Source organism: Pogonomyrmex barbatus, unplaced genomic scaffold, assembly GCF_055798465.1.
Source record: "Pogonomyrmex barbatus isolate J1 unplaced genomic scaffold, ASM5579846v1 scaffold3, whole genome shotgun sequence".
Taxonomy (NCBI): Eukaryota; Metazoa; Arthropoda; class Insecta; order Hymenoptera; family Formicidae; genus Pogonomyrmex; species Pogonomyrmex barbatus.
Window position 1 is genome coordinate 4,807,665 of NW_028297127.1, and position 15,770 is coordinate 4,823,434.

At 32.0% G+C, this 15,770-nt stretch overlaps 1 protein-coding gene across 5 annotated transcripts in view; it reads right to left on the bottom strand.

The window, feature by feature from the left end:
• Nucleotides 1–126: 126 nt before the first annotated feature.
• LOC105423311 (alkaline phosphatase) overlaps nucleotides 127–15,770 on the bottom strand; it is a 180,383-nt gene continuing 164,739 nt past the window's right edge. For 2 of the 5 annotated variants that reach the window (XR_016139898.1, XR_016139897.1), the window contains one exon: nucleotides 14,655–15,079. The gene's annotated coding sequence lies outside the window, so the exon portion shown is untranslated. Of the gene's footprint in view, nucleotides 3,013–14,654; nucleotides 15,680–15,770 lie in introns of those variants that run through there. The other 3 variants (XR_016139895.1, XR_016139894.1, XR_016139896.1) reach the window with 2 other exon arrangements.

Below are 15,770 nucleotides of genomic sequence, written 5' to 3' on the forward strand. Positions count from 1 at the left end.
TCTTTAGTCCGTCGTTTGATTCTTTACGAAAAAAATATTAATATCTAATTTAATTTCTTTAGCATTTGAAAATAAACCAAAATTTATTTTGAGAAATATGTAAAAATGGAATGGAATAGAGTAAATCCGAATTGTTATATGATTCAACTTATTTTGTTTATTTATTTTATTTATATGCATTAAACAAAATTTAATATATTTATAATGTAAATGTTGTGTAATACAAACTTTCCTGAAAAGTAGATATTAATTTGTTACAATATATACAGATGAAATACAAATATAAATTTAATTAGTTTCCAATATAAATATTTAAATAAATAAAAGTTTTTTTTTATATATACATAGTGCGATAATGCATGTTACATAGTTACATGTTTTTTGGAAACATTATTTATGTAAATTAGATTTATTAATCAAAAAATTTTTAATTACATCATCAAGCAAACACATTTTTCATCTGTTCTGTATGTTTAGCACATTATATATTTTTTCCGTCGTAAGATAATTGTAGAATATGCTTCGTAGAGACAGTACGGACACTGCTCATAAATTTTCCAGGCGGAGTAAATAAATTTTCTTCGTCTGGTTAAAAAGTAAAAACTAAAATACTACAGTTCGCGAATCGTACACTGCGAACCGACTGGGACTTATTACTGCTTTGCATTGCAAATTTAAATTGTTTTCAGCGACCACGGGATGATGCGGTCTTTGAGGATAAAACGCAAGATACACGACGCTATGTAGGTAACACATATTTCAACTTTTCCACGAAACATTGCATCGCAAATGGTTGCGACACTTCATTTGAAGTACATAGTATTTCTGAAAATTCTTACAATAGAAACATAATTTTTATTTCTCTCGCAGGGACTCCAATTTCATGGTAGTTTGTCTGTAGATAAAAACTAAAGATCAAACCAAAAAGATTAAACAATAGTATTTTATACTATTGTTATTTTAATAACGAAACGTACATTAATCACTAAATAAAGATATATTTAGTTTTTAAGATTAAGAAATCAGAAAATTACATCTTAAGTACTTATATTAATTATAAAAACTTATTTTAATTAATATTGACTAAATAATGTGCAATTTTTTATTTATGAACTTTTTAAAATTGCAAACTTTGGGTGTAAAGTTTTCAGCTTTTCAAGAATACACACTATTGGATCTATAGATTTTTTCACATTTTAAGAACTATTAATCTCCTTAAATTTGAATTTTAAACTTCAATATCTTTTCGATCAGAAACATAAAATATTTATAGCTTCGATGTCTGAAATTTTTAAAAAAACTTTAAAGTTTAATCTTTAAGTCTTTAAAATTTAATTGAATTGTTATTTGAATCTCTTTCGAAAATATTTCTCTCCCTTTGTATTCTTACATTTCTGTTGATTTCATTCAATTAAGAGTCGCACCGCTGACTTATCTCAATAGCTTCGAGAAATTGTCATCCTTGTCCCACTCTTGTCGTAGTCAACGCCCGCGCAAAGTAAAATCATAGATTATTCCACGAGAAATCTTTCACATAAATCTTCAAGGCGAAGCAAGTCTTGTCTCGCGAAAAAGTGGATATCAAAATGATGCAGTTCGCGATTTGTCGTAAGATAGGCTCCGCATTATAAATTCAAATTGTTTTCAGCAATCATAGGTACGATACGAACTTTGAAGATGGAACGCGAAACATACATTTTCTACGTTGCACATATATTTTAGTTTCACCGCGAAATGTTGCGCCGCAAATACATTCTTGTTGTCTGCATTTGAAATTTAACGCGCGGTAGATTGCAACATTGCTAACATTTCTCGCGTCAAATATACATTTTCTCTTCTCTTTTGTGATAGTATCTGAAAATCGTTTGTGACGATAATCAGAATAATCAAATGAAAACTTAAACTAAAATCATGTACCATTAAATTAAATAATTCTTCAAATAAATAACTTAAATAATCGACACTATTTCTAATTTAGGAAACATCAATCATAATTATCATCCCAGTATAAGCAGAAAATTATTTTTCTTTTAAGCCATCATACCTTTGACGTGTCTACATTAATTCATCTGATTACAAGGAGAGACAATTGAGAAACAGCTTTATAAATTATACGGATTCATTATGAATTACTTTGTGTATTATTGAATTCTATCTTGCTTATACAAAATATAGTTGCGTTTGCCTGCGCAAATGCAATCACGATAGTGACATGTCTACCTATTTTTAGTCACAGTAGAATATATTCTCGAGTAGTCATACATTTGAACATAGCAGATATGTAAACAGACACTCAAAAACCGCTGCATTCGATATATATAGTTATGGAAATATCGTATATTAAATTTATCCGCAAGTGTATTAATTAGCAAGTTTTCTCATTGGCCAGTTGATACAGTATGATTTTAAAACAAAAATCGTGATTGTATACTGAAACTTTATTACAATAAACTTTTATTAAATTAAATTTTACAATTGCCTGTTAATAAGAATAATGATTAACTTTTTGTGAAGAGATTCTTCTTACTGCGTGAATTAATTAAATTAAACCAGAAATTTTATAGAATAAATTTCAAATTTTGGTTTTTATCTATTTTTATAATAAGTAAAAATTAATGTTTAAATAGCTACACGATTATCGATTGAATAAAAAGCATTAAAATGCATTAAAATAATCCGTATAGCACCGAATTTAGACAAATATTTTATAACGTAAAAGAGTGACGTATTTCAAGTTTTTAATTTTAATTTTAATATATAAAAATGAACGTATAATTAAGAATAATTAAAACTGCCATGCACGGATTGTAGATCTGTTTTACGATATTTTCTTAAAATTAACCGTGAAAATTACTCTATGCATGATACGTCCCATATAACTTAAATTTTCACTCACCTTTTTAAAAACTGTTGAATACAGTTTAATTGGCCGCGTGACTTTGCCTTATTTCTCCCAGATTAATTCCGTTGTAATGAATAACATAGCCTTAGCTTCGCACACTAGTCGCATTGCTGGAACATTAAGTCAAGTTAATCGTGATATATGACACGTTGAGCATGTGGAGAAGTTGTCTCGCCCATACTGAGTTACACCCTATATCTTCATATGTGTCGGCTTATCTTTAGGTAGTGCGCACACTCGAAATAGATAGCATATTGTCTGTTTATAACATATAGACAACTTGCGTTCAAAAAATTAATAAAACTATTTTAAATCTTTAAACAATGTCTATACAATTTTAGCTTATTTTTTTAGACTTATAATATCAAAATCCAGACTAATAGTCAATTTTTAATAGTCAATTTGTATATTAAATATTAATGTAACCTAATTTAATTTATCTAATTTAATTCATATGATTTAATTTAATTTGTTTAAATCAGATTTAATTTGTTTTAATTCAATATAATAAGTTAAAAATATATTGAAACAGTCGAATGTAATAACGCGCATTTCTCGTGGGAGGAAGAGAGGTAATCGATCATATTTGATTATCGATTCATTAAAGGGGAAAATTTAGTTCTGACTTTGAGCCGCTATGTTGTAAGCCTGTTAAGAAAATAGTGGTACATCATGAATGACATAAGCATTTTCATACATTTATATATAAATTTATATATAAATAAGAAATAAAAAAGAGACTATTAGGTGCCTAAGAACGTCTACCGAGTATTGTTTGTTATTATATCCATTATTGTTATTATATACATTCGGCTGTTTAAATTGTTTTCATTTAAGTAAATTAAATTCATGTGAAATTTAATTAAATTTAATCTGTTTGTTGCAAAGAGTTTGTTCCAATAAGAGGGCAACATTATATTGTACATATGTATTAGTTTTTCATTTCAATTTAGTATTATAAAATTCTTAAATATTTTTAAACATGTTTGCTCCGAAACATGTTTGCTTTGCTCTCAGCAAGATGAGCAAAAGTTTTTGTACAAATTGAAAAATATTGACGTAATTTTATTTCGTTTTTGTATGAGTTTGTTACTTTCATAATTTTTTGCACATATGAAAAATTTCAGAATTTGATTATAACGAATAGATGAGATGTTGCGATCGATCAGTGTGGATGCAGCTGTAGGCTAAAACGCGAATCAATACGAATGTATACGCACAATTTTGCGTGCGTAAAATGTTTGAAACTACATGTTGAGTTCGAAGCTAAAATTATGCGAAACGGTAGACATATACATTAATACATTCGTGAATGAATACTAATAATTGAAGCGTATCGTAATAGTTAGACGGTAATTCCTTGTTGAAAGCATTACAGAGTAACACGCATTTCTGCTAACAAATTGCGTTCAATCGAATAATATCTGGCAGCATTTGAATTTTAATGTACGTTTATGGAAACTTTATCGTGTCTTTGTACACCCAATAGCCAGCAAACGTTGTGTGAAAATTATTGTATACATGATCGCCTAAACATATTATACACACGACAAATTATTCGGAAAGCTTTTAGATAGATTAGATAAATGCTATTTCCAGAACTGAACATTTTATGGGCTTTATAAGCTTGTTTAACAAAAGAGTTAATCTAATCGAGATTAATAATAGAATCATAGATCTAATAATATCGTCTAATATAATATAATATAATACGTCGTACGTAATCGTTATACAAATGATAAATCGATCCCGAATTTACCTGTAGCAATTTTCGAGCGCTTTTAATCCAAGAAGCGCGGATATTTTGGCATTCTCATTAAACAAAAAAAAAACGTCCGGTTGAAATTGATTAAAAAAATTCGCGGACGAAAACGGGCGCGGAGATCGGAATGTTACCTAAAAACGGACGGTTGCTCTCAGCCTCGTTTCCAGACGGGCGCGATCCTTTACCGATTTGTCCGTTCCGGAAGGGTGATGTAAAAGGCGGAAATCCGCGGTGCACAAAGTCGGATGATGCCACGGATAGAAAGACGTGATCCGGAGGACATCGCGAATAATTCATCGAAATCCGGTGGGATTTGGAATGGAAGGTAGGGAATGCCGGGCCTGAATGCCGAAGGGTCGTCATTCTCGTCGGAGTTTTTCGTTCACCCTCTCGTATGCCATTAGTCGATACTTCCGCGAACGTCTCCGACAGATGGTCGTTTCGCCGAGTGAGGAGAGAAAGAGAAAGGCGGGGCGGAGAGAAGAGGGAATGAGGGAGAGAAGAGAGCGGAAAATGCCTCGATTTCTTCTTGTAATGTCTATATATAGATCTCATATCCACCTTCTTCTCATCACTGCCCGACATTAATATCGCTTCTTTGCGTGATCCGTCATTATGATTACCTTCAGCGAGCGATTTTCCTCCGTGAAACGGATTTCAACGAGTAACTCCAATGATTTCCGGCCGCGACAACGTGGTCCTGCTGAGTTGTGATCTCTCACCTCCAGGAACACGAAATCTTGATTAAGGCTGTTCGCTTTTGCGACGTGTGCTCCAGATTTGCTTGCTCATTAGATTATCCATATTCGGACCATGTATTTATCACAATATATGATATTTAAAAAAAATTATATTTTTAATATTTAAAAGAATATATTAAAATTTTATTTCTGTCGTTTTATATTTTTATAGATATCATCAATCAAAATCATCAATTATAATAACGAATCATATTAATTAAATACTGCTAAATATAATAAAAAATGCGGAAATAAGCTATAGTACAATGCAGGAAGCGTATAATATACGGAAAGTCGATTATTTAAATGCTATTAATGCCAATTAATGTCTATCGTCTACGGTTCGTGGTCATTCAGAGCGGCATGTTAACGGCATTAATTAATCATTGACCGAGCGACGGCCGTAGACATCGTCGAAGCAAATAGCTCAGTGTTACTTGGAATTAATTAGATTTTGCACGCTAGAGTTAACGTTGAAGGATATCTTAATCCGTCGTGTTTCCGGTCGGACGTGCAGATGTATAGTGAAATCATCTATCTGCGTCGGCTAACTTGGCTGATATGAGTATGATTGAACGATTACACAGAATTGCGAAATTTTAAACGTCACCCGTTACGTTTGATTACGCTGTAATGAAGTTCCGTCGGAAGTCACCGCTAAATTGAAACCTTCCTTTCACAAGAGTTTCTCTTGATTCTACGTCACGTGAATATTCCAAGTATTAACTATTCAAATATTATAATATAATTTTATTTCCCGACGTACAGACAAATGTATGAGTAATGTTTTAAACTGATTATAAGATTTATATACATAGTAATATTTAGAACGGTTACAAATAAAAAATAATGTTTTACATAGAAGCCAAAAAATAAAAGAAAATAATCTTCTTCTTTATAAATGAGAAATACATCTTGGTTTATTTTATTTGATTTTTTCTCGAGTACTAGATACGTAACATCTTTCGGTCCTCTGACTACCGCAAGTTATCACTGGATGCTTGCAATTGACATGATAATTCGACATGTAATCGACAGACACCAGTCGAGTCATCATGGTGCATTGACAACATTTCAGGAAAATCCTTCCAGCTGCATTCCCATTAGAATAACGTAATGTTTCGTCCCAAGAGTGAAAAAAATGGCGAAACACTGGCAGGTAAAACGGGAAATACTCAAGGGAAGAGGAATTACTGATTATTATTTTTCATAAATCGTTTCCCGTTTATTTCACTTTCATTGCTTATTATATGAAAAAATATTTCGTGTTTCATTATTATTTAATTATTTATAATTATTGTCATTACTTATTTCCGAACTTACTATTTCAAAATTTCTAATTCGCATCCACGTGCACTCATGCTTAGCACTTTAATCACTTGTTATTGATAATATTTGCAAATGATAATTCGATATAGCTTATATGTATACGCATTGTGTGACCATCGGTTGGTCATTGTATGTAATATTGTATCACTGCAAATATTTGATATACGGATAGGTATGATTAAATAGAATATCAGTATGAACATGATAATTTAGTAAACTCATCGTAAATTTGTAGACTTAGATTATATTCTTTGATATGTAGAACGTAAAACTAGAAATGTAAAACAATAGCATAAATTATACAAAGTTAAATGAAAATACCACAATGTTATATTATCCATTTATTTATATTTCCAAAAGTCATTTTGAGAAAATCTATTAATTAAATTTTTAATTTTTTATATCTTACTTAGATCCTTAATTAAGTTTTGAAATGTCCGCAGAGGAAAAGTCATGTACAAAAAAGAAAAAACAAAGGGCTTGCTTTATCATTTATTTATTTTTCTTGTCGAGAATCTTGTATATGCTTATCATACATTAATGAAAATCAGAACTAAGAACAAAGAGAAAGAGAAGTGAACTGTAAAGCCGATTTTTTAAATTATTCTTTGCTCAGAATTCAGTCGGTGAGGGTCAAAGAGATTATTTTTCTCTACAAAAACATAAGCGCAATATCAGACATATATGAAATGAATTGTTTTTTCCCATATTTTGGACAACTTTTACTATAACTTTTACCATAATTAAATTAAATTAAAAAAATAAGTATAGAATTTTTAAAAATCAATGTCTCACACAAAATAAAAATTTTCACCAGAGTGAACATTTTATTGATAAAAGAAAGTAAAAAAAAAATTATATAGATATATAATAGAAATTTAATTTATTCTAAATTAAAGGATTTCAAACATCAGGATTTCATCACTTTGAGTATTATTACGCATTGTACCTCAGTTTATAGCAATTATATGTCTAATTTAAAAATTAATGTAGTTTGAATTCATTGAACGTTATTTGAAATATATATTACAATGAAGATTTACATCTGAGAAAAATTGTTATTAATTATATCTCATAAGAATCTGAGAATTCCAATTATACACTGTTGTCTCATTGTATAATACATAATGCGATCCACGCTATCTTTAAGGTTCTTTACAGTATATACACGCTCCAAATCTGCTTTCAGCCAATATATTCGCTTGACTTGGCAAAATTTCATCCCTATCTGTCGCATTGGAGATGCGAGCTTGGAGATACGCTTATTGAAACTTTTATTTGATTGTGCTATCTATATGTTTTATCTGATTGACTTGAATTTTTGTGAAAGGATTTTTTGAAACATGTATGATTTAATATAACGATCACGTTTGTGCGCACATCGTGTAATATTCAAAATTAAGAAATTGACGAAACGGAAAAAAAACGTTCAATTCCAATTTCTGCTGAATCAACCATGGGAAAAATCAACTCCAATCTTGGCCGTGCGCCAATTCGTCATATATAATCAAGATATTATTTTCACGCGCCCTCCTTCCTCCTCTCCAGCACTTGCTCTCCGTCCCACTGGTTCTCTTAATGAAAGATTAACAATTCGATTAATGTTTGCAATCACGAAACATTTGAATACACGAGTTTCTCCCGCAGTGCGGATTTCGATGTCCATCCAAGTTTCCGACGAAACCTTCGCCCGGTGGTTTCCAATAAAGCTCGCGGGCTACTTGAAATTTGATCGATACAGAAAGTTTCGGTGCGCGGGAACCGACGCGCGCGTGGAGCGGAAGTATTAGAAAGAGAGACGGGAATCTGTGTCGACAGCGGATCTGCGGGAGGCAGACATTGATTAATCAATAGCGCAAGTGTTCACTACGACGGAGATCAAAGAGCGTCGGATGCTAATCGGGCAAACTTGCCACTTTCGAGTCCGCCGAAGAGTTTGCGAAGCTTGCGCGTCTTCACGCCCCGAAAGCTTCTCTTTACCTGACGCTTTCCGCCTTTCTGTCTCCGGCTGAAGTAACATTCCTTTGCATCGCTTCAATTTTTAAAGCGCACGTCGCAAAGATTTTTTTTTTTACATTTCAAGAATAAAGAAATTAGTGAACTTTTAACACTGCGAACTTTTAACAAATACAACGGTCAATCAAATCGATAGAGAATCGTATGTAAACAATCGTGAAATCTAGCACGAAATTGAAACGTGTATGTTGCTATTAAGCCTTTTAATTCTGCTACATTTACTTTCATGTTGCAATAATTAAACGCATAGTCCGATCGCAAGTTTTACTCTTTTCATTTCGACGATATTCGACGTATATTTCAGCTCTTAATGAAAAGCTTCGTTTCCCACCCTCTCCCCTCCTCCCCCCCTCTTCCCCCGTTATTCGTAATTCTAATAATTTGTAATTCCACCGTAGTTTTCCAGATCGCAGTTTTCGCGGCGCATCCACGCCGATCGTTTCCGCCGGTTTCGTGCTCATCACGGCCCATTACCTTTTCTCGTAAATATCGTCTTTCGAGTGCTCGCGCCGTGAAAAGGATCATCAGCGCACGGCATTGCAGTCGATGCACTCAGCCGGGCGACTAATATCTTTCCGCCGTGTCGGCGGAAATTAATTTATTCTCCTCGACTCGCCACGTTCGATCGCATTTATCACCCGCGAGACGATCGCGAAGCGCGAGCACGATTATAGGATATAGCTCTGTTTATGAAGCGCCGGATTTCCACGCAAATCCGGCAAACGAAATCCGAAAATATCTCCCCCCTTCCCTTTCTTTATCCTCATCTATCCTAATTTTATCACTAAAGTTTATTACGGCTTACCACGTTACAATACAATTACGCGTCGCAACATTTTTCCATTTTGACCATTTACCGCATGCTGGCCTACGATAAATGTTTAAAAAAACTGTTAAGAATAAAATGTTCAAAATAAAAAAAATCTGATTAAAGATAAAAACGAGAGAGGGAGGAAAAGAGAATTTCATTTTAAGTGTTTATTTTTAAATTATCTTTTACAATTTTATATTTTTTGTTTCCATTTACAAATGTTAGGTTATTTATAAATACAGGCAAAATTTAAATAACGTTCTCAAAAAGTATCATATGTATTGTATCGCACGCGTTCATCGTTTTAACATGTTGCATTACATCCAGAAAAATATAGCAACTCGAAATGCAAAGATAACGAGAGAAAACCTGAAAATTCTTTGCTATCAAGAATTTATCATTTGAAATTTATTGCACAGTTCGTACATTTTACGTGCAGTCGCATATTGTACTGCGATTATGTTATTTATAAACAGATAAAACCTGGGAGCTAAACGGAACAGAGCGCCTACATTCGAATATATTGCAACACATGATCGTACTTAATTGTTAAATAGCTACAAGAAATTTATTTATTTATTTCCTCGTTTATTTTTTAATTGTTAATTTACTTCATAAACTTGTACATTTTATTAATAAGAGCAAACGAAAGCGAATAAAAGCGATCATATACGATTACATAAATAGTCTCGTTTGTTTTTCTCTTTCATTTTAATCATCAAGTATTTATTTAAATAAAATCAGGTATTTTTTATCTCACGCAATTTACCGCATCTCATCGCGTTTTGCCCGCTCAAGTTTGTTCGAGATATTCGATTATTACCTCCTCTCGCTTGTCAACGATTGACTTCGACTTCGTCAACTATAAGACGTAATGTTTGTTCAAAATTTGAAATCGATATCACCACGACACAAGTTCAGTTTCGAGAGGCAATCAAACAACTTTCCGATATATTCGCGAATGTGTCCGGAAATTTAACTCCCGTTTACATCAATATTATAGATCGATATTAGATACTTTGTACAGGATATCAAATCGGATTACACCGCTGTGATCTAACAAGCAATCCTTAAATAATAAATAAACTGCAGAAGACGCGTTTCAAATTTTCACTCATTATCGCAACCTTTCGGCGGACGAATCGCATAAGTCCTGCCGCGATGGCTTTCCCTGCAAAAATTGAACGCTTCACTCTTCTATCGAGTGCTATAAATCCATCTGGCACATTTCCAATTGTAAACTTCTGAGTAATTTGGAATTAATTTTGAGGATTGTAGAGCCGTGCGAAAAACGAATGTTCGAATCGAAGCGTTCGACGAGACTCGATTTCAGATTTGCTTGAGGTATTTGCTCGAGGCATTGATGAAAGAAACGATGACAGTTCTGGGACGTCCCGTACATCTTCCGCCGTACACTTTCCAGCCGGATTCAAGTGCCGGTGACTTTCATCCATCGACGTACCTGGTAAGTTTTGCGAAATGGATACGGGAGGAGTTTCCAAGCGCGCTTTCATACAAGTCGTATCGCATGACATACAGCTCAGTCTCTCTCGCCACGGGCGCTTGCTCTAAAGGAATCTTCCGTGAAAGGATATTTGTCAATGAGCAAGCAAAAGGCAAATGGATCTTGCGGACAGAAACCCGATAGAAATATATCATGCATTAATTCATGTCGATACGATTTAAGTCTTATTAAAATCTTGGCCATCTCAAAATGCAAAATCCTGACTTATGAAAGACAAGATGAATTTTGCATGAATTGCCTCTATGTAATTTAGAAACTTATTAGAAATTTTGGGATAAAAGTTTTGAAAAGTTTTGTTCAAAGAAAATAATCTATGTTTACTACGTCGAGTAATTTCTTACGTCAACATACGACTAGAGAAGAGCTTATTAATGTAGACACATAACGGTTGATTAAATATTATAATAATATAATATTAATTCTCTCTTTATTAATTACAAATTTTGTACTTAATATTATATTATACTGAGCTATTGTATTAGTTTAGTTATCAATTATAAATAATTATTTTATTATTTTATGAACACAAGGAAAGTTATCAATAAGCATGCAATATATATATATATATATATATATATATATATATATATATATATCAGTAAAGTAATAATGTAATGAAAAGAATAAGAGAACGAGAATTTCTTCCGGTCTATTTCTTCGCTTGAAAGATAAAATTTTCAATTTTGTTGATCAATACTCTTTACACGGCACAATTTGCCAGATTGCAATACCTCCTGCCTCTTGCCTCTCACGTGACGACTGCAGCAAATCGTATACTTTGTATACGTAAGGACGACGTAGTCCCTTCGCGTTGTTCTATATTTCCAATAAACTTATGGAAATACCGTTACCGCCCTTTCTCCACCCTCTCCATTCGATCCAAAGCTAAACAACCTGTCGTAAGCCAGTTCCAACAGAAGAATGTCGAATTCCCTGGCGGAACATTCGTTCCACAATTTTCACGGCATTTATGTCCTTTGCCGTTTTCGTCGGAAATTTCCATGACAGATGCCCGATTTCGCTGAACGATGAATAAATCCCGCTCGCAACGCAAACCGATTCTTCGACGTCCGCGATGATCGATGTTATTAGGCAGCTGTTTAGCCCGGGCATGCAATACACGTCATCCGGCGGTAGGAACATGATTACGATCTTATCGGGAAACAGAATGACAAATTGTCCCTAACCCTTCAAGTCATAGCGCTCTGTTTGAACTTGTATCGAAAAAAGGGCAGGCACGATTGCTTGTAACATAACGTATTGCTTTCGTTGAACCTGGTCGTGTTTGTGATTAATCTTGATTAATCTTTCCGCTAGCAACATATTTTACACTCTGTTTTACAAGGGTTGAAAAAGAGTAAAAGGAAGTAAATGCAAAATCAATTTTAAAATAATCAAACATTTATTACATAATAAATATGGAAAATTCAACCTTAGATTTGCTTTCACATTAATAAGCGAGAAAGCACATTTGACGAGATTTTTATTTAATCACACACGTGTTTCACGCGCGCGTTGCGTACGCTATTATATCATTGTATACATTATTTCGCTATTAAAAGCAAAATTGCTTGTAATTATCAAGTAAATGTTATGTTAATGGCCTCGCCAGTAAATATTCAGGATAAAGGATTCTATGCATGACCGCAAGCTATTTGGCACGAGTGCAAACGAAAAGCAGTCGCCGGAAATAATGCGAACCGATCGAAAGTTCTGCAAAGCGTAACACCAAACTCGACAACGCAAAAACCTCCTAATGCGAAACTTCTACCATCAAACTCCATCGGCTGTTTACTCTGTGACACTTTATCAGACTCGGCGTGGCGCGATAATTGCCAAAACGTTAACTACTTGTTGCACGACGACGAATTTCATTTCCAATTCGCGCCGATGGAAATCTCGCTAGACGGCGAATATAATTGATGCATTCTCGGATCTTCGGGATTCATTTCACGAAAATTTATGATCTCCACTGGCAGAAGTCCGCAAAAAGAAAAAGAATAATTTTCAGGTCAAAAAATTAGATTCTTTTTTATCTTATAAATGATACATATTATAATCGTATAATTTTTTAAAAAATGCATGGGTTTAAAAAAAATTCTTAAATTACAAGAATTTTAATATTGTATAATTCTAAAAAAAAATCTGTAATTCTGTAAATCATTCAACATTGACGTAGACGAAATTAAATTCGAATTGTGACATTGAGTAATTTCTTATATTCAACGCGAGAAAGATCGTATATTTGTATCCGGAGCGGTGGATTCTTACCTCTACGGAATGCGTCACAGACCCTCCTACCCTTACAGGACTCGCAGAACGGAGCAGAATGGGGAAGTGAAAATACCGATCGCGCATAAAGTACGTGCGCTAGACAGCTTTCTTCCAGATTAAGCGCAATTTCAGAACGAAAGAGTTTCAGTTGATAATAATAAAATTCCTGTAGTGTCTTAGATTCATCACATTTCTTCCAAACATAATACAATTTTTTTCATTATTGTTATTATCAAAGATAAATTAAAATGCATTCTAGTAATAATACAGACAACAAAAATTAGAAATTCTGATGCTTTTATATTTTTCATCTTCTTGTAATTTTCTTCTTCTTGAAATATTTTATAATATAACGAAAGAAAGTGCGGTATACTGAGGGACATATTGTATCTTTTATAACAACTTGTTAACGTTCACTTCGTAACGTTACTTATTACACCTTTATGTAACATTAACAAACTTCTAACGAAGTAACGACGTTACGCCCGTTTGTAATACACGAAACAACACCTACATAAACGAGATTATCTGTGTCCCGTAAACTCAATCTACTATGTACACAAGATGCCACAAATTCTTCATTAACACATAAAATTGCACTAATTTTTTACGTGTTCGTATATACATCCTATGTAGACATTCGTGTATCATAGTTATTTGAGAAAATGACAATGTCACAAAATAATTGATCCGTCATCTTGACAACTTTATCGTTTAATTAATTGATATTAAAAAATAAATAATACATCTTGAAAATAAATAAAAAAATAAATAATTCCGACTTTGCTGAAATCATGTTGTAGTAATAATAAAATTATTCCGTCACCTTTTAGTTTTCAATTTTGTTTTCAATTTTTATTAATTAAATATAATATTTCATTTTAATGTTATATTTGTGACTATATACCATGACTATATACCATTTTAAAAACAAAAATTATGTAAGAAATATAAATTTACAATATAATTATACAAATGTGAATGTACACCAGTTCAATTTTAATTTATGATTAAATTAGGATTGATATAACTTATTTGCGTCATTGGATTTCTTATTTTCTCTTAATTTTTATCATTATAATATATCGTGAATGAAAAAAACTTACTACGTAATACATATGATTTAATATAATAAATTCAATTAATTAATAATATAATTAGGGCTAAAAAAGATATTTTATCGATTTTATTACTTGATATAATCATTATATCAATATGTCCATTGCCGAAACAGGATACGCATCTTCTACAACTAATCGAGGTATTTGATTGTTAAGTAACATCTTTTAACATTTTTGTTTTCTAATCCGATATAGATAACAGTTTTTCCAAATAATTAACGTTTCTTGAGCGTACGCGAGGCAGTTTAATCGTCTAACTCACTTACAGTCTCGTAAAGTTCTGCCGCGGACATATAACAGGATGCAATTCCTTCTTGCGAACTACGCAAGTTTCTAACGTGCCATTCCTAAAGTTTCAAAGCTAGTACGCTACGATTTAATGTATCGCGTCGTTATTTGAAGATTGTTACATTAAGAAGATTGTTACTCTAAGATGAAAATTGAAGATTGTTACACTAGATGACACATTTCCAGTGTTCGCAGTTTTCATTCAAAGTCCTTCAAGAAGGTTATTACTAGTACGCTATTCAGTAGTCGCAATGATTACCGCCTCTTGTCAGACTCGGTGCATTGTTGCTATTGCATTCGCGTCAAAACTGGGAGTGAGAAATCAGCAATTTCATTACAACATTAAAGAGCAGGTAAAACATTATTTCTGAAGTAACAAAGAAATCAATTCGAAAAAGGATTGATTTCAGTTTTATAAATTCATTCCGACGTATTGCAATTAACTGTGCATTACATTTAAAATTATTTTTTTTCCATTATTTCACAATTAAAATTATTATAAATTCAATTTTTTTTTTCTTTTATTTCGTAAATTCAATGAATTACATCATTACATTCTTTTCTTTTAATTTAATTAGAAATAATTTCTTTAATTAATTTATTCATTATAAAACTAGTATCTTTTTAAACTATTATATTAAAAATTGTGGAAAATTTTAGTCTTAGTTAATTAAAATACATTTAATCATTTTTTACATATTCTGTAGTTAAAGATTAATTGAGCAATATTATTTTCATAAAATAAATTAAAATCTATTGATATATGTATATAGCGAATATTTCTGATGTTAAACATTTGCATTGACATTTATTTTATAATGTTAATGTTAATCTTTTATCAAGTAATTTTTTAATTTGTATCAGTATTTGTATTGTATCATAAGATCATTTATTTAATATGCTCCATGCTGAAATTATAAAATCAAACAAATATCATAATTATTTAAATTATTTAAATATATTATAAACATATTATAAATATATTGTAAATGTATTATA